At 45.0% G+C, this 27,168-nt stretch overlaps 1 protein-coding gene and 1 long non-coding RNA gene across 8 annotated transcripts in view; both read left to right on the forward strand.

Annotated features, from left to right (window-relative positions):
* The window catches only part of LOC139755502 (uncharacterized), a 1,033,757-nt gene extending 1,011,479 nt beyond the window's left edge, over nt 1-22,278 (forward strand). For all 3 annotated transcript variants that reach the window (XR_011714114.1, XR_011714115.1, XR_011714113.1), the window contains 4 exons: nt 13,651-13,809; nt 18,612-18,700; nt 19,709-19,775; nt 19,931-22,278. This is a non-coding gene — a long non-coding RNA (uncharacterized lncRNA). The remainder of the gene's footprint in view (nt 1-13,650; nt 13,810-18,611; nt 18,701-19,708; nt 19,776-19,930) is intronic.
* A 1,586-nt stretch (nt 22,279-23,864) lies between these two features.
* Nucleotides 23,865-27,168, forward strand: part of LOC139755506 (trichoplein keratin filament-binding protein-like) — a 650,577-nt gene continuing 647,273 nt past the window's right edge. For all 5 annotated transcript variants that reach the window (XM_071673867.1, XM_071673871.1, XM_071673864.1 and 2 more), the window contains exon 1: nt 23,865-24,174. The gene's annotated coding sequence lies outside the window, so the exon portion shown is untranslated. The remainder of the gene's footprint in view (nt 24,175-27,168) is intronic.

Consider the following 27,168-nt stretch of genomic DNA (forward strand, 5'->3'; position numbering starts at 1 on the left):
AACTTTGCTAAGGTTGCTCAGCCATTGACTACCCACCTTGAAAAGGACCCCTCCCTCCTCCTTATTCTAACAGGGACGTGCAGCAAGACTCTCGTGAGAGGTTCGGGTCTCTTATGAATGTCTGCTCCCGCGCTAAGCTACCATGATGTCTCAGAACCCCTCACTTAACCGCTGGAGTCTCCACAGAAAGGGAGATTTGCAAAGATCCGGGTAAAGAAAAATCAGAAATGATCAAGACGACTGAACTGTGCTGCGGGAGGTGGGTGTTGTGGTGTGGACCCTGGTTGTTGTGGTGTGGGCTGTGGTTGTCGTGGTGTGGGCTGTGGTTGTTGTGGTGTGGGCTGTGGTTGTCGTGGTGTGGGCTGTGGTTGTTGTGGTGTGGGCTGTGGTTGTTGTGATGTGGGCTGTGGTTGTCGTGGTGTGGGCTGTGGTTGTCGTGGTGTGGGCTGTGGTTGTCGTGGTGTGGGCTGTGGTTGTGATGTGTGTGAACCATAACGTCTCTTGTGTCAGTTCGTACATGATTGTGGTGGTTGTGATGGCGAGTGGCTGTAGGTGACCTGCTGCTGTTGTAGTCTGGTGCTGTACGAGCAGGACGAGCTGGTGAGGGCTTGATGGGGGATGGGGAGGGCCTCATAGAAGCGGTTGGGAGGTGCGGGAGGGCCCTCACGCTGAGGTGGGAGGAGAGGAGGAGGAGGGAACAGGAGATTGAATCTGAGAGGTTGGTGGAGATGCGAGGTCGTCTGCTCACGCCACGTTAAGCCAACACAGACCAATCACCAGGGCGATGTTTGATTTTCTCTGACGCGGAAGAACTTAATGGAGTCCTCCAGTTAAAATGATGGTGACGTGGACCTGCCGCACGGCTTCCCTCTCTCCCTCTCCACTGCTCAGCTGTTGTCGGGTTACTCCTGCGTCCACGCTGCCTCCTGCTCGTATATTCACATAAAGATCCAGATGAATCTGCTGAAAACGAGCATCACTCAGGAATTCCATTGGACATTTTCCAGCTGAAATCCTCGGCACATTTCCCATTGGTGTATGAAATGAGATTATGATGGGAGGAGTAACCTATAATTTTGGTCGTTGTCTGAAATACTGCACCGTATATACGACCCATCCAACGTAGGCAGTGTGTAGAAGACGACACGACTTGGGGCGTCGTCGCAAAGGTAGACGACAGTCGTCTCTTGCTTGGGCAGATCCCTGTCGTGATAGCTTCACATGTGAAACCAATACTTTACGGCTGTGATCGGTATCGTCGGGTCGGACGCCACGCTAAACCTTGCTAAAGGGGTTACAAAAGCGAATTCTGATTGTCTTTTGTCTCCAGAATAGGTTGGAATTTCGCCAGAGTCGCATATTTATAGTAACACAATCACACGGTCAATCTTGTCAGTATATATACTTGCCTACTCTCTCAAGTAGGGTCAAACATGAGAAAAAATGGTTGATATATATAGACAAACGAGTAGTTGTACAGTCACACTGAAAAGCAATTGCACAGTCCCGTTACAGTCACGTATATACAGTGCGTGGAAAAAAAAAGAAAAACTTGTCCGCCTCCCCAGACACATTCACAGGCGATGTCACAGTTACATTGTAGCACACTGTCATCTCTCCCCTAGCCTTGATTACCCTCTGCAGACGTCTGGCCATGGACTTGGCAAGGTTCCTGAAGTGTTCTAGGTCCATGTTTTTGGTCAATAGGGTCTGGATCTCCTGACTGAGGCAAAGTACTGATTGAGGTGTTGCAGGAAGCGGCCGCCTTATTGGGCTTTCTGAGCGCTCAGTGGACATAGAAATCTACTTGTACCGACATTTTCTGGTTCCCAGGCGAGAATTCGGGCTTTCTCCACCTCAGGAAGGTAAGAGCCGACCATTTTGTACACTTGGACGAAGTATAGCGCCAGAAGCCAAATTCCAAAACGAAGTGGCAGTCAGGAAGATTAAAGAAAGGACATCCTTTCCTCAAAATAGTCTGAGGCAAACTGAGGCGGGGGTTGTTTATGCTCACACCGTTAGAAAGACTGGTGTCAGCGACCAGATGTGAAATGATCTCACCCCTGAGAGCATCATACGCTTGTGACCACATTAACCCTTAGCCATGTATCGCCTTTGAAAATATATGGGAGTTACAATGTTTTTTTGTTTTTTTTTTTGCGGACACTGTACATGACCAGTCACATACAGTCACGTAATTTCATACATACAAAGTTCCTGCGTCATAAGACTGAATAACTGCAAAAGATTTTGATATACCCATATAGTATCTGAACATGCCTACATGAGAACATAACCACATAGCCATAAACCAATATCATATCACAGTCGTATAACCGCATATTCATACATCCATGTCGTGATATGATCATACATTCAATACTTTCATTTTTCACAGAGAAATAGTTGCATTCTTTGAATACCAAACACTCCAAATATTAGGGAATATTCGACCCCGCGAGCTATATTGGATCCTCTGTGATCTCTGTAATTCCCAAAGGCCGTACAAGAGAGCAAGAGGCAGGCACAGGGGCCGGGCTCAGGCTGGGCCTGGAGGAGATTTAAAGGTGTGGTGGTGAGACGCAGCTCCTCCGTCAGCAGCCAAGTTATTAGCAGGAGTAGAGGACGAAGTGGTCAGTGCACACGTGCATACGTAATGGTAGGTACCTGAATACACACACACACACACACACACACACACACACACACTGCTGGATGGCTAATTCAGCCAGTAGACACTGTAATGGGAAAAATAAATGGAGCTAAGTTGTGTAGTGTTGATGAAAGATAATCTTAAAAATGATTAATTGACCAACCAAATTTTCAGGGATGACCATAGAGGAACAATTAGGACCGTGCATGAAGCAGAAGAACACGTACTTCTGAGAGATGGTGGAATACTCATAATGGAGATTTTCAACAGTAAAGAACTAAACTGGAAGAATGTGGGTTCTCATGGAGAGAGCGAGTCATAGAGACACAAGTTCGTAAAGTACATATAGCAGCATTGTCCAAACCAGCGTGTCACTGAGCAACTGCCTGGAACCAGAGGGGTTGATACGCCATCACCACACACGAGCTGGTCTACCGAAGATGTAAGATATGATTCATCTGCTGGAAAAAGTGATCATGTAATACTTGAATTCACTTATGTGGTTAATGAAGACATGTTATGATCAGAGAGAGAGAGAGAGAGAGAGCCAGGCTCAGAGAGAAGATATAGTCTCGAAACTCAACACCGTTTCAAAGAGGTATTATAATCTCGGAACTACACAGAGAAAAGCAAGTTTGAGTACACAGATCAGAAAATGGAGCTCTGTGCCCTTAATATGATTCACTGGTATCAAAGGTTATGTGGAGTCTACAGTGAAGGAGGTAAAACATTGACACGTGTATCCGCAATCAGAGGGGGAAGGCTGGAAAAGAAAAGGCTGGATTTCAGTGATGAAAGTTGTCGAAAAGCGAAAAATATTAAGGACAAACTGTAGATAGGATACGGGAGTCACTCTAGCCAGCAAGGATTAAACAGATACCCGAGAGCAAAAAATAAGTACATCAAGATGAGGAAGGAGAGATATAGAAACTTTGGGAACAATGTTATGGAAGAGGCAACAGATAATCCAGGCATTTTCATACAATTCATCCTTAGTAAATCACCGGGTTAAAGAACAGTTAGTGTAGTTAAGGGAATCGGAGGCAGGAGGTATTAGAACAGCTTGAGAAGATACATATTAAGTTTAAATTTGATCTCATAGTTGAAGACAATAATAGCCATATCACAATGAGATTGGATGGAAAGAAGGTCTTAGAAACCATTGAATGGCAAAAAGAAACAATGATAAAAAGAGTCTTGAACCATCTAAGGCTCATGAACTTTATGAAGTTTCTCCTCAGATGCAGATTGAGAAATTGCGCTTAGCTACAGACCGGTGTCTCTGAAGAGCAGTACAGTATGTAAAACACAGGCAACCATTTATCATGTATAACTGGGCAAGATACTGCGTCTCGTAATTACTTGAGGTTTGACTGTTATGATATCTGTTTCTTTCTCCACACCTCCAAGCTCTGGAACTCTCTACCTGTCATGCCTCTTCTAACAACTATGACTTGCACCTCTTTAAAAGGCGGGTTTTCTCTTTACTCCGAAGTTCATAAGAATGTTTCCTAGTTTCGTTCTTCTCTCAATACTGTAACCCACTTCATATCTCAAATAAAGCCCGACCTTGATGTGGACTTTTGAACCTAACTGAATCCTCTAACATAAAAAAAAAAGAATGAATGAATACGTGCAAAGGGAGAACCTACTTCAGAGAGAAACAACACGGATTCACGGAAAATGGGTCGTGTGTAACAAATCTCTTACATAAGACATCTTGTGAGGGAATGAGCCTTGCTCTAGACATTTGAGAAGGACAGGTGGACTGTGTGCTCCTGGACTGCCAGAAAGCATTTAACACTGTACCATAAAAGACGTAGGTTAAGAATGTGTCTCTTCAGTTAGAAATATGGGGGACACTTCGCCCTATACAGATCAAATTCTTGAAAGGGAGTAAAGGACGCATGTGGGATGAGTCTTCTCGAAATGGGCTGGGGTCACCAGTGGCGTACCGCAGGGTTCGGTCTTGGGACATTTATCTTCTTAGTCTGAGTTGCCAGAGGGAATGGACTCATAACCTGAGTAGGAGGAGGTCATGAAGGAGGTAAAGAACGATAAGGATTGCATCTTCTTGCATGGGAACCTGAACATAAGTTGGTATGATACTTGGGTGATGAAATTCATCCCGGCTAAATATGAAGTAATGGCGATGAGACACAGTGAAAGATGGCCTCGATTCGACTATGATCGAGAGGGCAATAAGCTGTGTAAGAGGGACTTAGTTGTCGTTATTGTACTTGACCTGTCGCTAGAGCTCCACCTTGTGGAGACTGTAAGGGACACAAACTGTCTGATTCCAATTTCTAGGAATGCATTTAAGTGGTTGGATAAGGAAATGTTCGGCAGTTTAGTCGCAGTGCATATTAGGCCAAAAGGTTTTTCAAGTTTGGTTACCTTACGCAGAGAAGCATAATGAAAGAGATTGGGTCAGGTGGAGGGGACCAGCACCAAAGCCAGTACAGAACTAACTGAGTTACAGTGAGAGTTCAGAAGCCGTAAATTTGCCCCAACATGGGAAACAGAAGAGTAATGGGTGACTTGATCACAACCTTCAAGTTCCTTAACCAGTTTGATGATGATGACAGTGGACAGTAGACTAACTTAGAACATCTTAGTCCATAACAAGATACGAGACAAGGAATATAATAGAAATTTTTAACTACTTGATTTTATCTACTTAGAGTAGTAGATGAATATGCCGAGTCATGAAATTATAAATGTCGAGAATATTCAGTAGAAAAAGTTAAAGAGATTAAGGCCTCCACGAGATTAAAACTTCCTCCCTGTACAGTACGAATAGGTAATTACAAACACGCACGCACGCACGCACGCACGCACGCACGCGCGCACACACACACACACACACACACACAACACACACACACACGCACGCACGCACGCACGCACACACACGCACGCACGCACGCACGCACGCACGCACGCACACACACACACACACACACACACACACACACACACACACACACACACACTGCTGAATATAAAACATGCATTCATAATGAAAGACACATTACCCCCAACATCACTTGGACAGGGCGGGTCAGGAACCCGGGAAAGTTATGCGAGATATGATCATACTCATGATGGATCGAGATCTGCATGATACGCATGGCTGGGTTGGTATCTTGACGTAGCATGCACACAACAGGCTACTGGAGAAGGTTAGCAACTCGATGAAAAAGGGAGTCGGTACCACACGAATGGGAGGGAGAGAAAAATCATCGTGTTCATTTCTAAGAAAGGCGATAGAGAAAGATTGTAAAATCCACAGTCACAAACATGCATAGTCTGTAAACTGCTAGTGAAGATAACCAGAAAGAAAGCGATGTACAGATGTAAAACGACGAACTAAATATATGAAAGACAGAAAGGGAAAACACCGTGTCCATAAGGCCATCTGCACTACCTCGTCACAGCCAACACAGGCCTCGAAAAAATATGAAAACAGAAAATGTAGGAGGGAGATGGGTGGGTGGACTGCTTGTTTTTCGAGGGTTAACCGGGATTTGGCACCGTCACCGAGAGAAGGCTGGCTCACAGGTGTATTCCCGGGAGGCAGGCAGTAGAGCCCCTTGGTAAGCAGGTAGAAGAGCCCCCAGTAGGCAGGCAGTAGAGCCCCTTGGTAAGCAGGTAGAAGAGCCCCCAGTAGGCAGGCAGTAGAGCCCCTTGGTAAGCAGGTAGTAGAGCCCCCAGTAGGCAGGCAGTAGAGCCCCTTGGTAAGCAGGTAGTAGAGCCCTCAGTAGGCAGGCAGTAGAGCCCTTAGCAGGTCGGTATTAGAGCCCCGGGCAGGTAGGCAGTAGAGCTCATAGTAGGCAGGTAGTAGAGCCCCCAGAAGGTTGTGGAGCCTCCGGTAAGTAGGCAGTAGAACCCTCAGTAGGCAAGCAGTGGAGACCTCACTAAACAGACAGTAGAACCCCCAGAAGACATGCCGTAGAACCCCCTGTAAACAGGCAGCAGAGCCCGCTGTAGGGAGGCAACAGAGCCCCCAGCAGGTAGAAAATAAAGCCCCAGAGAGGCAGACAGTAGAGCCCCAGAGAAGCAGGCAGGAGAGCTCCTAGCAGGCAGGCAGGCCCGGATGAGGGATGGCCAGGGCTGGGCTGAGAATGGTTGGTCCCACATTGGAAAACGATTGAGAGGAACGTGGAAGCAAATAAGAGGGAAATTCTCCTCTTGCAACTCTGCACCAGTGCAAAGGATGGTGCCAGAGTGTACCTTGCTCCGGCGCATACATATACACACAGGTGTGAAATGTATGAATACACAGACGCTGGAAAATGCTCATTTGCAGTAGGATAAGCGTACGAGCAGATATGTACAGTTTTAAGTAAGAATGGCAGTTGTGACCTGAGTTTCATCACATTTTACTCAGTCTTAGGAAACATACCACCTCACGTTGGCCTTACTGTTATTACATAGACAAGTTTGATCCCGTGTATGATCACAGTGGGCTGGGCTGTGCCCTTCTTGCACACCCTGCCCAAGCTCCCTCCAGTCATGTATGATCATAGTGGGCTGAGCTTTGCTCCCTCAAGCATACACTGCCATACCTCCCGGGCATGTATGATCACAGTGGGCTGAGCTGTGCCCTCCACCACACTTCGCCACACCTCCCAGCCATGTATGATCACAGTGGGCTGAGCTGTGCCCTCCACCACACTTCGCCACACCTCCCAGCCATGTATGATCACAGTGGGCTGAGCTGTGCCCTCCACCACACTTCGCCACACCTCCCAGCCATGTATGATCACAGTGGGCTGAGCTGTGCCCTCCACCACACTTCGCCACACCTCCCAGCCATGTATGATCACAGTGGGCTGAGCTGTGCCCTCCACCACACTTCGCCACACCTCCCAGCCATGTATGATCACAGTGGGCTGAGATCTGCCGTCCACCGCACTGCGCTGCACCATCAGACTCCCTGTTTCTCTCATCTTCCCTCCACATCACAATACCTACTCGCCTGTCGAAGCACACCCTCCGGCATGTCTTCACCTCTGCTTCCATTTGCACTTACAATAATCCCACGATATGTAAACCTCCCGCACGACAGCCTCTCGTCCTCTGACTACCTCTCGAAGATGTTTGAAACTCGTGATGTTCCCAGCTGAAATCTGCAGACACGGGGCTCTTGTTCAGCTCCAGGGAAGGGTGGGTCATTAGGTATATGTATTTGCCCGTTTTCTTTTGGTCACACTTTTCTTATTTTTAATGACAGGTCATCTGTGAGTCACAGGTCAGAGTGACTCACCGAGTCACGGATTGTTGTCACGGGTCAGTAGGAGTCACTTGCGGGTCACGGGCTAATATGATTCACCAACGAGTCACGGGTCAGTGTACCCCCATTAGGTCACGGGTCAGTGTCCTCTCCACTTCAGAGGTGACGCAAATGAGGCGGCAGCTTCTGGCGGTATGTGGCAATATTCCCCACTGAGCAGGGTGAAGAGCTGGGGCATGACTGTGCTACACCATCATGCTAATAGTTACGATTTATTGATGTTTTACCCCTGGGGCGTAGACCGCAAGGGAAGCGTGTTAAAGGTCGATGTTATTTCCCGCACATAACCCACTGAAGACCCCATCAGTGGCGAGATGGGCATAAGGAGCTCTCAGGGTCGGAAATCCCCTACCAGAAATGCGGTAATCCCGAACTTATGAAGCCTGGGAATGACTCGCAGGATATTTCACAGATCCCGCGCCTCAAAAGAACCGATGAAAATTACCCATAAAATTGGTTGTCAGGGGGAAATTTATTGGCGTCTGTGGGCTGGTGTTTCATGAGGGGGGCCCGCGGGCGCTGGGGGGGAAAGATGTGGCGCCGACAAAGCGGATTTAAATTAAACCTTCAATTACCCTCTTTATTTTTGGATGCCCTTACACCACTTTATTGACCTTTGGCACACCCCCAAAGGAGCTTTAAAGTAAACCTACAATTTGTCTCTTTGCCTTTGAATGCCGCTATGCCCCTGTAATGGCCTTTGGCACCGCCAAAGGGGATTTAAATTGAACCTTCAATTTCCTTTTTTATTTTTGGATGCCTCCACGCCACTCCATTGGCGTTTGGCATCCCCAAAAGGGCTTTGAAATAAACCTTCAATTTGTCTCTTTCCCCTGTAATGGCCATTGGCGCCGCCAAAGGGGATTTAAAGTAAACCTTGAATTTCCCCCTATATTTTTGGATACATCCACGTCACTCTATTGGCCTTTGGCAACCCCCAAAGGGGCTTTAAAGTAAACTTTCTCTTTCTCTCTTTCCCTTTCGATGCCACTGTCCTACTGTTATTGCCTTTGACGCCGCCAAAGGGGATCTAATTCAAACCTTCAATTTCTCTCTTTATTTTTGGATGCCGCCATGCCACTCTACTGCTCTTTGGCATCCCCAAAGGAACTTTAAAGTATACATTCAGTTTGTCTCTTTCCCTCTGAATGCAGCTATTCCCCTGTAATGGCCTTTGGCGCCGCCAAAGAGAGTTTGAATTAAACCTTCAGTATCCCTCTATATTTTTGGATGCCCCTACGCCACTTTATTGGCCTTTGACATCCCCAAAAGGAGCTTTGAATTAAGCCTTCAATCTGTTTCTTTCCCTTTGGATGCCGGTATGCCCCTGTAATGGCATATAGCGCCGCCAGAGGGGATTTAAACCTTCAATTTCTCTTTTTATTTTCGGATGCCCCGAAAGGGCTATAAAGTAAACTTTCAATTTATATCTTTCCCTTTAGATGTCTCTATTCCCCTGTAATGGCCTTTGGCGCAGCCAAAGGAGATTTAAATAAAACCTTCAATTTTCCTCTTTATTTTTGGATGCCTCCACGTAATTCTGTTGGCCTTTGGCACCCCAAAAGGGGCTTTAAAGTAAACCTTGAATATTTCTCTTTCCCTTTGGATGTCGCTATTCCCCTGGAATGGCCTTTGGCGCCACCAAGGGGGATTTAAAGTAAACTTTCAATTTCCCTCTTTATTTTTGGATGCCTCCACGCCACTCTATTGGCCTTTGGTACCATCAAAGGGGCTTTAAAGTATACCTTCACGTTCTCTCTTTCCCTTTAGATGCCGCTGTCCCACCTTAATCGCCTTTGGGGCCGCTAAAGGGGATATGAATTAAACCTTCAATTTCTCTCTTTAATTTTGGATGCCGCCACGACACACTAATGGCCTTTGGCAGCCCAAAAGGGGCTTTAAAGTAAACCCTCAATTTGTCTCTTTCCCGCTGGATGCAGCTGTGCCCTTGTAATGGCCTTTGGCGACACCAAAGGGGATTCAAATTAAACCTTCAATTTCCCTCTATATTTTTGGATGCCTTTACGCCACTCTACTGACCTTTAGCACCCAAAACGGGGCATTAAAGTAAACCTTCCATTAGTCTCTTTGCCTTTGGATGCCGCTATACCCCTGTAATGGCCTTTGGCATCGCCAGAGGGAATTTAAATCAAACCTTCAATTTCTCTTTTAATTTTGGATACCGCTATGCCACTCCATTGGACTTTGGCGTCCCCAAAGGGTCTTGTAAGTAAACTTTCAGTTTGTCTCTTCCCCTTTGGATGCCACTATTCCCCTGTAATGGCCTTTGGCGACGCCAAAGGTGATTTAAATTCAACCTTCAATTTCCCTCTATGACTGCTTGTGTTTGCATGTGAATGTCAGTATGCATGTATGTCAGACTGATAGCCTTTGGTATTGTATTTTGTATTACTGCATGCTTATGTTTATGCATGTACATACAGTCTACCGTAAGATGAAAACAAAATATGTTCTCAGATATGTCTTATCAATATTGTATTGCGCCAAATAGATATCACACGATCATACACACACACACACACACACACACACACACACACACACACACATATATATATATATATATATATATATATATATATATATATATATATATATATATATTATATGAAGTGCTGCTTCCAGTAGCCCTGTACGTTCATTGTCTTCTAACTGTAGAGCAGTGTTTATAGGGGTGTTTCTCACTCGGTGAAGTGTTTCCAAAGGAAATGTTTTCAAAACTTTATGCAATACTTTGCTATTTGTCCGTACGCTCAGGGCTGGGGGGGTCAGGATAAACATACTGAGAGACGCCAGTCAGGCAAGCCACCACTGCTCCCTAGCGGCGGTAGCCATAACTACATGCGCAGTGACATTGCGCAAGGCAATGTGCAGTCTTAGCTATGCCGACCACAGTCTTGTACCTGCCACTGACCTGTACGGAGCTGTTGCCCTTCTTTCAGAGCTAGGTTGTAGTCATTCCACCCTGCGTTGTCGCTACCCTTGCTTTGTTTTGAAGATTTTTGAAAGTTATTGTTCATCAATATCTTTTTATAAGGTTGTTTTATGCAAAATCATTCTTTCATTGACGGATATCTGGCGTGGTTTGCCACCCCAGATTTTAGGGTTAGGCCCCTCTTGGATAAACCAGAAAAGCCATCTTCTGCCCCCACAGAAGGTAATGGTGACGGACCCTCCATAAAAAGTAGGAATGCTGATTTTGTTTTGGTCTATGTGACTGGAATAACGACTCTTGCCTCTCTCAATCCATTCCTAATCAGTAATGTTATTGATGGATGGTCTGAGCATGTTGAACCAATCAGGAAACTAGTTAGTGGTGATTTGCTGATAAGTTGACGAAACAGGTGGCGGAACTACTTTAGTTGATGACGTTCCATGTGCATGACGTGGTCTCGATACCCATTGCCATGACTTCATGCAGGGGAGTCATCTACTGCACTGATGTCACTGATATGTCAGAGGACGACATTGCCAAGGAACTACCAAACGAGGACGTTATCACTGCCAGGTTCATCACCATATTTGCCAGTGGCCAATGGCGTAGAACTCCTCTGAATAACCTAACCTGCGGGAAAACTCGGCTACCGGACAATATCTCTATTGGTTACATGCGATGTCAAGTTCGTCCCTACATTCCGAATCTCTTACGTTGCTTTAAATGCCAGATATTTGGCCGCCGCTTAAAGCGTTTCACTCTCTCTGCTAAATGTGAGAGGGAAGTGTGCTGAGGAGGGTCATACCGCTGAGGATTATATGGCTAATAGGATGTTGTGTGTTAACTGTGGTGGCAACCACCCAAGCTGGGACCGGGCCTTAGGCAAAAGCAAGCACAACTACAAATGTTGCTTGCACTGTATAGGCCAGCCGTGATCTGTTTACAAGAGACCCTTCTAAACGGCACAGTCGAAGACTGTTCCGTTGTAGATAGCTATCACTCGTATAGAAGAAACGAGAATCGTAGGGTAGCTATCTATGTACACCAAAATTTGCCTCGCACACAAGTGACTTTAAATTCTAATCTAGACGCTGGCGAATGTAGAGTGAAATTTAATGATACATATTTGGCCAACTGTTCGATATATTGCTCCAGTTCCAACGCACTTAATAATGAGTCAAATTGACTTGTTAATCAATACCTCACCGTAACGTAGTTTTAGGAGACTTCAATGTTCATCATTATCAGTGGCGAAATATCCGGACAGATGCCAGGGAGGAACAAATGGTTAATTTTATAATCAATGCCAACCTCACTTTTCTGAACGATGGTAGTGGAACTCGTATAGATGACCGGACTGGCAGTATCTCGGCAGTTGATGTATCTTCGTCATCGCGAGATATACTTAATAGACTGTTTCAACAAGAAAAACATCTGTTGTAACATTGTCAATGTACTCTGGGACAACTCGAGTACTATGGACAAATTGATGGTCTTCCTCAGAGAAACAGAATTGATCCAGATGATGTAAGGTGGTTCGTTGGTTGTTCTCTGTGGCGGGGTTGGCTTCGGTGTGAGGCTCCTCCTCCTACTTAGGCTGGTCGCATGGTGGGTGGACATGTCCTCACATTAGACGGTCGGCCTTGAGGGAGGCGGTTATGTTCCGGGGCAGCAGCGCCATGGGGTTGAGCCGGCGGACCTCCAAATGAATTATCATCATCTATGTGCATGATGTGGTGGAGGACTATCATTAGTCTGTCCTATCTCTTCGCTCTATTGGGTAAACTGCAACTGTGGCTGCTGTGCCGACTGAGCTGTGTTTGCCGCCACCTTGGCTCTATACCCACAAAATCTTTTCTTCCTATTTTCAATTATAATTTATCTTTATCACAATATCAGAATTATAATTTCATATATTTTTTGTTATTTTCTATTAGATTACGTCTTTAGGGGTGACTTTAATCGCATATTGAATAGGGTTGCAGGCCCTAATGATCTTCATCTTAGGTCGATGGCTGTAGAAGCCAAAAATCAACAAGCGTAGTCTGCCAGCTTCGTGGTCTCCGCTTGGAGTTGATCGCTCCATAAAAAGAGGTTGTATTTATAGCCAGGTTAATGAGTCATGGGAGTCCATTGGCTGTAACCACAGGTGACTGGTCAACTATAGGTGAACATGGTGGAGGTGTGGACAACTCTGTAGTTCGCACAGCAAGAAAAATGTAGATTAATGTAATTCGTCTGAAACTTTGATTTGTATTACGATTCATTCGGGCGACAGCTTTTAGTTGTTCATAGTCTTTTGGAACGCCTGACCCCGCCATATAGGTTATTACAGTTATATGGTTGTTTGCCTCAATTAGCAGTTTAGCTCAACATGGGAATAATGACTACCTACGTTTTGTATTTACAGTATACAGACAATAAGAGACCAGCTTTTGAAGCTCCTTTTGCTGGTAAATGATGACATATAATTGCATCTTGTTTACTCTAAAGTTTCACAGATCAAGAATTGTAAGGATAACATTGCTAGTGAGAGGTTTTTGTCCTCGCAGTTGCCACCAATTTGAAGCATATATTTAAAGATGGATGATAATAGATTAAACTGGAATGTACCCCAGACCAGATCTATCATGACCCACACATAAACACTGGTAGATGTTATAAAAAAAACATGTAATTTAATAGAAAAATATGCTTTAATGTGTTCAAGTTGAAATTTAGATTGACACCTCTCATTTCCAGAATTCCAGTCTAACAACGGGTTGGATATGATGACCCTCCGACCACCGTCGAGGACCAAGTCACCCTCAGTCGCCTGCTGACATTGCAAGAGGGAGGGAGGAAGCCATCATGACAGCACTCAGGCGTCTTGCCTCAAGGAGGGTGGTACCTCCTTCTCGTGTAAGTTTCATAGTGGGGTAAACCTTCGTCGAGTCAAAGAGGGTGGTACCTCCTTCACGTGTAAGTTTTGTAAGGGGGGGAGGTAAATCTTCGTCGAGGCGTGAACCACCGACATAAATGATTGACATGAAGGACCCTCCCTCCGATTTATGTTAGTATAGGGAGCATTTGGTTCCTCAGGGAGCGCTATGCTCTCAGGGTATTATTAGCTGGGAGGCCATAGTTTTGTGTCACGGTGTGAGTTGCTGTAGCACCCTAGGGAGAGAGAGAGAGAGAGAGAGAGAGTAAACCCGGCGCGTGGCAGTAAGACACTGTTGTGTGTTAGGGAATGACTCGCTCGTTATGGTGTGTCATGCGTCTTCGTCTGTCTTGGAGTGATCTGCCGCCGTGTATCGGGAAGGGACGTGCCAATGCGCCAGGATATGAGGTGCAGACGCATGCCATCTGGTGAGATGGTCGTTTGAAAGTGAACGGCTTTCATGTTAGGGGACGAGTTGGGCGTTGTTGTTTGTCATTGTTGAGAGAGAGAGAGAGAGAGAGAGAGAGAGAGAGAGAGAGAGAGAGAGAGAGAGAGAGAGCGAACCTCTCGTCGTGTGCCAGAGAACAACAGACCGCCGTGGTAAACTATCGTACATCGGGGCATAAGCCCACGACGTGTGGTCGAATCGAAGCCACTGACGTCTGTCAGGGAGTGAGTAGCGTTCCTCCACCGTCAGACAGGAAGCCGCCCTTGTGTGCCAGGGAGTTAGTGGGAATAGTGTGTCCTAGAGTGAAGTAGCCCGACGTGTGCTGGAGACAAAGCCAGAGAATCTGTTAGCGTGAGCAGCCTTTCTTTGCCACGGTAGTTTGTTAGGAAGTGAGCAGCAGTTTTGTGTTGTCGCCACTGTAGTAGTGTGAGGTAGGAAGCCAGTCTTGTGCATCAGGAAGTTAGTCATGTATTGTGTCATGGTGTCAACTACCCAGTATGTTAGAGACGAAGCCACCGACGTGTTTTTGCCTCTGTCGCTTGTGTCTCTGGCAGGAAGCCATCGTGACGGAGCTAGGCAATTTAGTGTATCTTGGAGTGAGCTACCGATGTATATCAGACACGAAGCCAGCGACGTTTGTCAGGGAGGGAGCGGTGTTTTTAGTGTGTCAGGTAGGAAGCCATACCTTTGTGTGTCAAAGAGAGAGAATCGAATTTGGTTTACGATGAAGTGAGCTACCGACACACGTATGTTGGAGACGAAGCTCATCGATGACTGTTGGAGAGGGAGCAGAGTTCTTGAGTTTGTCGAAGTAATGTGTGGTGAAGTAAACTACCGACATGTATTAGAGACTGAGCCACCGACGCCTGTCGAGAACGAGTAACGCTTCATTTTCACCTTTGTAGTGTGTAAGGCAGGAAGCCGCAGTGTGTGTGTATAAACGAATTTGTCGAAGTAGATTGTCAAGGAATGAACTAACGACGCCAAACTAAGGCGTCACTTTAGGACATTTGATCCAGCTAATGATAGACGATTATTTTCAACATGGTTTATGGGTTGTCAAAGTAAAGCTTTACATTCAGACTTTTATTCAGGCTAACGCTAGACGGTTGTATATAGGTTTTGTGGGGCACATATGTGGGCCGTCAAATCAGAGTTATACTTTGTGAATTTTCCTGTGGCTAACATTTGTGCGGGGCTATATGGGTCATCACTTTGAGAACTTTATTATTCTGGCCGAAGCCACCCGATTTTGCTCAGCTTTTGAGGGCTCTATAGTTAATCAAAGTTCAGCTTACATCTACGAATTTTTATTTTGGCAGACGCTAGACGATCTGATGCAGCTTCTGCGGGCTATAAAGGTCGTCAAAGTCAAGCTCAACGTAGTGAATTATATTATGGCCGACGCCTGATGACTTCATTCAACTTTTGCTGGCTCCACTAGCGGGTCGTCATTGTAAAGCTTCACATTGGGAAGTTTATTCCATATGATTTCAGGCGATTTGATTCAGTTTTTGTGGATTCCAATGTTTATCACAGTAAAGCTTCACCTTGGGTTTATTATTTTGGCCGACGACAGATACTTTGTTGTGTGTTTTATGGGCTCCACGGATCACCAAAGTAGAGCTTCAATTTGGGAATCTAATTCTGGCCGACTCCAAACTATTTCACACAGCGAGCTGTATTGGTCATCAGAATAAGGCTTTACTCTCTGAATTTTATTCTGCAGGACACCTTACGATTTTATTCAGCATATGCTGGCTCTAAAGGTCGTCAGAGTAAAGCTTTACTGTGGGACTTTTATTTCAGCGAACCGCAAGACGAATTTATTCAGCTTTTGAGGTGCCCTTGTGTCGTCAAACCAAAGTATCTCCTTGGGACTTTTCTCCTGCCTAATGCTGGAAGATTTCAATCAGATATTACAGTGTCCACAGTTCGTCAGAATTCAAGTTTCCCTTTACGATTTTCTCCTCTGCCTCACGCCAGATGATTTTAGTCTGGTTTTGAAGGGCGCACGGGTCGCCAGACTTTAAGCTTCACTCGGGAAATTTTTTCTAACGCCAAACTGTTGTGATCGGTATGTTTTACGTGGCTCAGGTGGGTCGCCAAACCTGGAAAAGTTGTTCCGGCTAACGTCAAACTTTGTTTCACTCGGGGAATTTTTTTCTGCCTAACGCAACACTCTTCTGATCGGGGGGGATAACGGGGCCCATGGGGTCCTCAGACTTAATGCTTCAACCTGGAACTTTTGTTCTGACTAACGTTAGACTATTTTTATCAGGTTTTGCTAGGCCCACGCACGGGTCGTTAAACTTGAAGCTTCACTCTGGGACCTTTTTTTACTTCTGCATAAGAGAACGACGCCATATGAAACTTATATACTTGTTTACAAAAATTAATGTTCCTTGCCTACATGCTTTTATAGAAGTCAGTTACTTTTTGCATTATAATTTCCATACCCCAAGCTTCAAGCTTTTATCTGTAATTATTCGTAAGAAACGAAGAGGAACTAAGTGGCTTTATGAATATAAGAATATGTTTAATGAATAATTTGACAGATCACAATAGTGCCAAGTTAAACTAGAGAGTTAAGAAAACCTTTGTGGATGTTACAATGTTAACTCAGGGTTGTCACTGGTCTCGTATAAACAGTTATCAAATATTTTTTTGTTCCAGTGTTCCATGAATTATCACCCATCAGCACTTTCAAACATTTATGATCCTTATATTTGACTAAGGCTCTAGCTTGATGATTTATCAGTCATGTCTCATAAATTCTTGATAAATGATGACTGCAGACCTTGTAGTTTCTTTGCAACTTCTCTGCACTCACATTCATAATACGAGGCACACATTCTGCCACACAGGATACATGAGGCGCACATTCTGCCACACAGGATACATGAGGCGCACATTCTGCCACACACGATACATGAGGCACACATTCTGCCACACACGATACATGAGGCACACATTCTGCCACACACGATACATGAGGCACACATTCTGCCACACACGATACGTGAGGCACACATTCTGCCACACACGATACATGAGGCACACATTCTGCCACACATGATACATGAGGCACACATTCTGCCACACATGATACGTGAGGCACACATGATACATGAGGCACACATTCTGCCACACACGATACATGAGGCACACATTCTGCCACACATGATACATGAGGCACACATTCTGCCACACATGATACGTGAGGCACACATGATACATGAGGCACACATTCTGCCACACACGATACATGAGGCACACATTCTGCCACACACGATACATGAGGCGCACATTCTGCCACACACGATACATGAGGCACACATTCTGCCACACCTGATACATGAGGCACACATTCTACAACACACGATACATGAGGCACACATTCTGCCACACATGATACATGAGGCACACATTCTACAACACACGATACATGAGGCACACATTCTGCCACACATGATACATGAGGCACACATTCTACAACACACGATACATGAGGCACACATTCTACAACACACGATACATGAGGCAAACATTCTACAACACAAGATACATGAGGCACAGGATACACAGGATACATGAGGCACACATTCTGCCACAGATGATACATGAGGCACACATTCTGCCACACAGGATACATGAGGCACACATTCTGCCACACACGATACATGAGGCACACATTCTGCCACACATGATACATGAGGCACACATTCTACAACACACGATACATGAGACACACAATCTCCCACACACGATACACGAGGCACACACTCTGCCACACATGATACAGCTGCAGAAACAATGATCATAATCGGGAATTCTTCCAAATTAAGAGAGATTGACAAATATGAATGAACTAAACTTGGCATGGTATTATACAGTCACAGCTACCGGGTTGGCCTATTCAAGATGATGTCACTCCATGGTAAATGGTCAATAAGCATACGCTAATAGCAAATAACAGTACTTGCCGATATTTTTGTGTTTAGGGGGCCGTTGATATACATATTGTGTGTGTGTGTGTGTTTGAACTTTCCGAGAACGTCCGACCATGTTTTCGTGCTTTCAGATTCAAGGTGAACGTGAGAAACAACCGCTTCGTCTCGCACTATTTTTGACAACTATACAACCCTAGTCACTATATATTGATCATTTCATTACTACACAGCCTGATTGAAAGGTATATGTGTCTTTATATGATGCAGTTTTACGAGTTAGAACGCTATGTTTCAAGTATACAGACTCTGTAAAATGATGAAGGGCCAGGTATGGTCATGGGCCAAACTGCATTCCTGAAACGTTTACTTTGTTTACATGCAGACGACAACCTGGTCGCCAGCCAACGCCAACGTACATTCGTTACGCAGTAGTATCATACTCTGAGGTTCCAGTTACGATTGATGCTCAGCGTAAGTTTTACCTTGTCTGCGCATGCTCAGTGTAACTTTTACCTCTTGCGCATGCTCAGTGTACCTTCTACCTCTTGCGCACCGTGTGTAACTTTTACCACTTACGCATGCTCAGTGTAGCTTTTGTACCACTTGCGCATGCTCAGTGTGACATTTTTGCCTCATGCGCATGCTCAATGTAGTTTTTTACCTCTTGCCCATGCTCAGTGCAACTTTTACCTCCTGCGCATGTGCACTGTAGCTTTTTCACCATTTGCGCATGCTCAGTGTAACATTTTTGCCTCTTGCGCATGCTCAGTGTAGCTTTCTTACCTCTTGCGCATGCTCAGTGTAGATTTTTACCACTTGTGCATGCTCAGTGTAACACTTTTGCCTCTTGCGCATGCTCAATGCAGCTTTTTCACCACTTGCGCATACTCAGTGTAACACTTTTGCCTCTTGCGCATGCTCAACGTAGTTTTTTTTTTACCTCTTACGTATGCTCAGTGTAACTTTTACCTCTTGCGCATGCTCAGTGTAACTTTTACCTATAGCGCATGCGCAGTGTAGCTTTTCTACCTTTTGCACATGCTCAGTATAGCTTTTTCACTTCAGTTTCACTTCACTTTTTCACTTCCTGCCTCAAGTTCTGTGACAACGAGTCATTCAGTCAGTGACCGTATTCTCCCTGCAATCATCTCTCTTATATCATGCTTAGCTAAATATGGGCTTTTGCATGACCGGCAAAACGTCACCCAAGAATCTTGAATAGTGTTGAAGAGATATTAGTTGTATGATTATTTTATTGTGTCACTTGACAGCTCCCAGCACGCTATGAGTACATGGCTGGGTGACTCAGGGCTAGAAATATACATGTACGTATATAATAACTGGTCTGAGATACAAAGCTTTTCATGAAAAACTAAAAATGTCTATGAATATATGACGACAGATTTATAGGATAATCATTTGTAGCCGTTGTTCAGACGAAGTGCCGGCCATCATGACCAACAGTATCATACATTTCAGGACTGTGTTGACCTCAGAAGATTGACAAGAGACGCATCATGACAATATCGTTGGATTACCCCTAAAGGTGAGTTGTGGCAAATGAACGTTACATTCTTCCATGTAATTATTTGCCTCACTGGAACATCTGTAGCAAAATCGTAATCATAGAAGTTAACAGAAAGGGAATAACCTATGAAAGTCAACTCATTCCTCTTGAGCTTAAAGGTATTGTATTTATAGGTGGAGATGGAGTCACTGAAGGAGAAGGACTGGAAGCGGCAGTAACAGGAGTCGTCGGGGCAGTGGACCAACATATTCCTCACCCTCCAGCACCTCCAGGGTATCTTCTACATCCTCATCCTCGCCTGGGCCGCCAGCGTCGCCGTGTTCCTCCTGGAGCTGTTCAGGCACCGCTGCTCTCGCCACTAAGAGCCAAGCACTGCTGGAGCTGTTCAGGCACCGCTGCTCTCGCCGCTAAGAGCCAAGCACTGCTGGAGCTGCTACGGCATAGTTGTGTTGATGCTAAGAGCCAGACACTGGTAGTGTTGCTCAGGCATCACTGTTCTCACTGTAAGAAGGCAGGCACTACTGTGCCAGCACCAGTGCTGATAGGATCCTTACACAAAGCTGTATAGGTCATGTTTCTCTCATCGCCAGGTGTCCATCATTGATGGAGTTGCCCAGGTACCAGTGCTCTTGCCTCTGCCACCAGCGAGAGAGAGGAATTAGGTAGTAGTGTATTGGCTCCTCCCATGACTCCTGCAAATTGAAGGCGTACTAATATGACTACACTTTATTATGTGACTCTGCCACCAGTGAGAGGGAGGGCTCAGGTGGTAGTTTAATGGCCCCTTCCAGTACCCCAGCTAACTTGAGGATTATCCAGTTAAGACATTGGCACTTCTCTGATATTTAAGGCACTATTACCATCATATACCAAGCACTGCTTACTGCTTACACACCACTGCTTTTATGCTTGGTGTGTCATTGTTCCTCCACAGACCACCGGGAAATATAGGACTCTGGTGGTAGAAGGTCACATATCCTGGACTTAGTAATAATCAATTATCAGCACAAAACACTCGTATGTCGGTCCACAGTGTGCTACAACGTCCTGATCCTTTCTTATGTCAGGATTTCCATGTTGTTGCATTCCAGCACGAGTTGCAACTTTCAGCAGTCAGTATGATTAACAACTACAGATTATAATCTGGATCAACTACAGCACATTTTGCAGTCAAATCTCATAGAATAAGGCTTACAGTAGTTATACTTGATTATTCTAATGTTCTATATTTCAATGTTTAAGTCGACTATGTATATGCTTGTGAGAAGGCTTTAATAGAATCAGTATGACCATGAAAATTTAACTAAGGTTGGTGTGTAGGATATCATTATGGCAGACACAGAAAGGCACTTGAGTACCACTGTAATGTTAAGCTGCAATGAATGGTGGGTGGGTAGACCAAGCCACAGAGATGAGGAACTTGGCTAGTACACTAACATGGGTTTGTTTCCCTATACACTGGTTAAGGTGGGCTGGTCAGTACACAAAGAGTAGTGGGTCATCCTCTACACACAGGTGTGGGTGGGCTGGTTAGTGCACAGATTAGTGGGTCATCCTCTGCACAGGTAAGGGTGGGCTGGTCAGTACACTAAGAGCAGTGGGCCGTCCTCTACACTGGTTGAGGTGGGCTGGTCAGTACACTAAGAGTAGTGGGTCATCCTCTGCACAGGTGAAGGTGGGCTGGGCAGTACACTAAGAGTAGTGGGTCATCCTCTACACACAGGTGTGGATGGGCTGGTTAGTGCACAGATTAGTGGGTCATCCTCTGCACAGGTTAAGGTGGGCTGGTCAGTACACTAAGAGCAGTGGGCCGTCCTCTACACTGGTTGAGGTGGGCTGGTCAGTACACTAAGAGTAGTGGGTCATCCTCTGCACAGGTGAAGGTGGGCTGGGCAGTACACTAAGAGTAGTGGGTCATCCTCTACACACAGGTGTGGATGGGCTGGTTAGTGCACAGATTAGTGGGTCATCCTCTGCACAGGTTAAGGTGGGCTGGTCAGTACACTAAGAGCAGTGGGCCGTCCTCAACACTGGTTAAGGTGGGCTGGTCAGTACACTAAGAGTAGTGGGTCATCCTCTGCACAGGTGAGGATGGGCTGGGCAGTACACAGGCATGAATGGATTAACCATAACACACAGTGACTCTCCTTGACCACTCCGACTGTCACTCTAATTAGGTGAAGGCCACTTTGTTCAAGTAACTTTGGTTTAATATAAAACACATCATTCTCCTGTTGGGAGAAATATTGTCATAATACACTTTGGTGATTGTGCTTTAGATAAATACCAGCATTTATTTCTAGGTAAATAAACAGGCAAATCATTAAGTCAGGATGTACTCGTCTCTGTAAGAGAATTTGATTTTCTGTAGATTATCCAAGGGCCTAATATCCTGGGCGGCTCTGAAAATGAGATGATCCGACTTTCCTAAAATCATCATTCCTTTGTGATTTCATGATCGTCAAACATACCAGGAATTTGGAAATGTTCAAAGCTTGTGCAGTTACATTTAGAAATAAATACTGTGTATATTAGACATAATCTTATTATATCCTTCAAAGAACCTAAGGAAGGTGAGTGGAGGTGGAGCAAGAATATTCTGGCCTCAGGATCCTACAATCCTTAATGCGCCACCGATGACAGGAAGCTGTTGCAAGCAAAGGATTGTACACTTATGACCTGTACCAAAGTGTATGACATTGCTTGCATGAATAAGAGAAATTCGTTCTCACTGTTACAGCTAAGAACCGGAAGGTGAGTTGTTAGTGGAGGATAAGGTGTATTAAGGAAAATAGAAGCACAACTCAGCCACAATTGGCAAGAAGCCAATTTCACATCGGTGTATTTTACACCGTCGTTTATCATCTGACTGGAGAACTGGACCGGGAAAAGGCTTTGTATTAAGCTGTCAATACCAGTGTCGGTGTACTGAGTGACGTGAGCATTGTTGAGGGAAAAGATACCACTGAAATACGTCAAATGGCTGCCAGGTTGCAACAGGCATATCCAGAGGACCTGGAGGGCTGCTTCTCTGATGAATTCCCTCATTATGTTCAGTGCTCGAAGGGCACGAGTCACATGTGATGACAAGACCCTTTAAATGTACTTCGTGAACTAGACACTTCACAACTGGATATGCTTTTGCCTAACATATGAGTTGTTTTGAATATTTATATGACTATTATGGCGTTAAATGCTGGAGGGGATCGAGGTATCAAAATATTTAGAAATATATGTACATTCCACATGAGCGTTACTGAATGTTGACCTAGCTTGCTATCGACTCGCTGTTCAGCTTAGATTTGTGTATACAGAGTTATGATTTCATGTTTATTTCTAAGTGTGAGGAATTGATTGCCTTGACATGGTGCCTGGGGGCCTCAAGGTAGCTGAACTCTCACAGGGTTGTCACACGAACGGAACGTTCCGTACGTGCGAAATATTGTGTATAAGTTCATTTCTGGTTTATTTTGTTTGACTGGCTTTCATAGTGTTATGTGCGTCTCTAGAGGATGGACCTTTGATCAAATGGCTGGATGGACCTTTGATCAAATGGCTGGCATATCCGTCCAATCGAGGAAAATCTGTTTGAGAAATATTCCTCTCCCAAACTAGTGTGATGCCAGTCTATCACGAAAGTGATATATAGTGCTGTACCTCAGCGATCAGATAGCGTCACAATCATCACCTGTTCTGCGTCTGACATCTCCTCTGATGACAATTTGTTTTGATGGTTTCGGCCAAGAAGAAATGATGTTTCACAGAAATTTGAAAGATTTCAAAAGGTGGTGAATTGGTTACAATAACACCATAAAAAGTCGTATACATATTAATACAATGATCAAAATCAAAGCACTTGATTATCAGGATAAGATCGCTTTCCCATTAAGCACATTTTACCTGTGTCACCGACGAGAAAGTTTAGTTTACCCAAACCGTTCTCCTTTACAAGTTACGAGCTTATCCATAAGATGGCGTTAGTGGTGGCAATATTTGGCGTCTTCATAAAGCCATTAGTAATCTAGGGTAGTTGCCCTTCTCAAATACATTCTCATTCGTTCAAATATGTGACGTCAAATGTGTCAGTTAACCCGGAGCACTGGCGGCTTAAGGATGTAGCCAGTGTGTCTCTGTGTTTGCACAATGGTTTTAAACCCGTTTTTTCAGACAGTGTTACGATGTGAGAACTTTTGACATACCAGTGGATATAAGAACAATGGCTAATGATCCTAAAGCGTCTCGATCTAGTGTACAGACATTAAGAGAGTGTGAACATTCAGTTGTCGATGCCATGAAGATCACATACACACACAAGCGTTCGTCACAAGGGGCAGCCAAATGGAGGTCAAAGTATCATACTGCTATACATTTGTTGGATAGAGAAGTCATACTGAGGATGTCGCATGACCTGGACCAGGTAAGCAAGTTTTCGTTGAAATCGTATGACACGTTTGACGCCGGCGGTGAATCACTGAACGAAACCCAGTACTTAAGTTGGTGGAGTTGTTCCTCATTATGCTTTACTTCTGGTGAAATTTATAGACGATATGAGTGAATAGTGATGTTATCTATACATTACGTAGAAGCTGTACATTTTACATATGAATGTTAAGAATATACTTGGATTACGTGATTACGTATTGAGATATTTAGTTTTTCATATACGTTTATTTGAAAGAAACTCTAGATGATCTTTTTATAATCATTTTGAAGAAGAAACAGATGATTTTATCAGAGATAGATCGTATATTATCAGAAAAGACGTCAACATGTTTGGCTGGTAGGGTGAAGTACATGGAGACACCGAGACCGTGAACGGGTGGGAGGGTGGGAGTCGCCTGCCTCAGACCTGAGTGTTAACACGCCTCTGGATTCCAGCCCAAGTTTTCACCTCGACATTTTTACACGTTTTTTTTTTAATTTTCCAAAAGAAGGAACAGAGAAGGGGGCCAGGTGAGGATATTCCCTCAGAGGCCCAGTCCTCTGTTCTTAACGCTACCTTGCTAACGCAGGAAATGGCGAAAGTTTGAAAAAAAAAAAAAAAATTTACACGTTGTATTTATATATATGATGGTGACGTCCCCTGGTGTTGTGACATCACTGTTCTATGATTAGGTTGGCCTGATGACGTGGGCTTCAAAATGGTTTTGACGTCAGCACAGAAATGTAAGGAAGATTACATCATATATTTCTTACTGTTCACTCTTAAGTAATATCTCCCGTGCTGCGTTACATGGCTAAATTTATCATCATGTTTTAGACTTGTGGATTCCACTCACGTGTATGTTTTTCATGTTTCGTGGTATAAGGTTTATATTAAGTCTCTTTATAGTATCCTATAACGTGTTACAAGTTGGGATCTTATATAATGATAATTCTTCGTAACAATACTGCCATTTTTTATGACCCCTTGATATGCCTTACTATATAGTAACCTGTTGCCTCTTACTGAACCTACAGTATGTCTTTAACTGTACCTGTACGTTGTGTTTCGCTGTAACTACTGGTCGTCTGCTGCACCTAATCTTCGTCTTCTGCTGTACCTACAGGTCGTCTTCTACTATACCTACAGGTTATCTTCTACTGTACCTCCAGATTGTCTTCTACTGTACCTTCAGGTTGTCTTCTACTGTACCTCCAGTTTGTCTTCTACTGTACCTAGAGGAGCTCTTCTACTGTACCTACAGGTCATCTACTACTGTACCTCCAGGTCATCATCTACTGTACCTACAGGTCGTCTTCTACTGTACCTTCAGGTTGTCCTCTGCTGTGCCTACAGGTCGTCTTCTGTGCCTACAGGTCATCTTCTACTGTACCTACAGGTCATCTACTGTACCTACAGGTCGTCTTCTACTGTACCTACAGGTCGTCTTCTACTGTACCTACAGGTTTTCTGCCGTACCTCTAGGTTGTCCGCTGCTGTGCCTACAGGTCGTCTTCTGTACCTACAGGTCATCTTCTACTGTACCTACAGGTTTTCAGCTGTACCTCCAGGTTGTTCTCTGCTGTGCCTCCAGGTTGTCTTCTGTACCTCCAGGTTGTCTTCTGCTGTACCTCCAAGTTGACTTCTGCTATACCTCCAGGTGTCTTCAGCTGCAGCTCCAGGTTGTCCTCTGCTGTACCTCCAGGTTGTCTTCTGCTGTACCTGCAGGTTGTCTTCTGCTGTGCCTCCAGGTTGTCTTCAGCTGTACCTCCGAGTTGTCTTCTGCTGTACCTCCAGGTTGTCTTCTGCTGCTTCTTCACGCTGTTTGCTTCACCTCCAGGTTGTCTTCTGCTATACCTTCAAGCTGTTTGCTTCACCTAAAGGTTGTCTTCTGCTGTACCTCCAGGTTGTCTGCTGCTGTACCTCCGGGTTGTCTGCTGCTGTACCTCCAGGTTGTCTTCTGCTGTACCTCCAGGTTGTCTACTGCTGTACCTTCAAGCTGTTTGCTTCACCTCCAGGTTGTTCTCTGCTGTACCTCCAGGTTGTCTTCTGTTGTACCACCAGGTTGTCTTCCACTGTACCTCCAGGTTGTCTTCTGCTGTACCTCCAGGTTGTCTGCTGCTGTACCTCCAGGTTGTCCTCTGCTGTACCTCCAGGTTGTCTGCTGCTGTACCTCCAGGTTGTGCTCTGCTGTACCTCCAGGTTGTCTTATGCTGTACCTCCAGGTTGTCTTCTACAGTACCTCCAGGTAGTCTTCTGCTGTATCTTACAAGCTGTTTGCCTCACCTCCAGGTTGTCTTCTGCTGTACCTCCAGGTAGTCTTCTGCTGTACTTTCAAGCTGTTTGCTTCACCTCCAGGTTGTTCTCTCCTGTACCTCTAGGTTATCTTCTCCTGTACCTCCAATTTTTCTTGTGCTTTACCTCCAGGTATGTCTGCTGATGTACTTCAAGGTTTTGCTCTGCTGTATCTCCATGATGTCTTCTGTTCCACCTCCAGGTTGTCCTCTGCCGCGCCTCCAGGTTGTCTTCTGCTGTATCAACTGGTTGTCTTCTGCTGTACCTTAAAGCTGTTTGCTTCACCTCCAGGTTGTCTTCTGCTGTACCTCCAGGTTGTTTGCTGCTGTACCTCCAGATTTTGCTCTGATGTACCTCCAGGTTGTCTTCTGCTGTACCAATACGCTGTTTGCTTCACCTCCAGGTTGTCTTCTGCTGTGCCTTCAAGCTGTCTGCTTCATCTCCAGGCTATCCTCTGCTGTACCTCCAGGTTGTCTTCCATTGTACCTCCAGATTGTCTATTACTGTACCTTCCGGTTGTCTTCTGCTGTACCTCCAGGTTGTTTGCTGCTGTACCTCCAGGTTGTGATCTGATGTACCTTCAGGTTTTCTTCTGCTGTACCAATACGCTGTTTGCTTCACCTTCAGGTTGTCTTCTGCTGTACCTCCAGGATGTCTTTAGCTGTACCTTCAAGCTGTTTGCTTCACCTCCAG

Source organism: Panulirus ornatus, chromosome 19 (genome assembly GCF_036320965.1).
Source record: "Panulirus ornatus isolate Po-2019 chromosome 19, ASM3632096v1, whole genome shotgun sequence".
Lineage (NCBI taxonomy): Eukaryota > Metazoa > Arthropoda > Malacostraca > Decapoda > Palinuridae > Panulirus > Panulirus ornatus.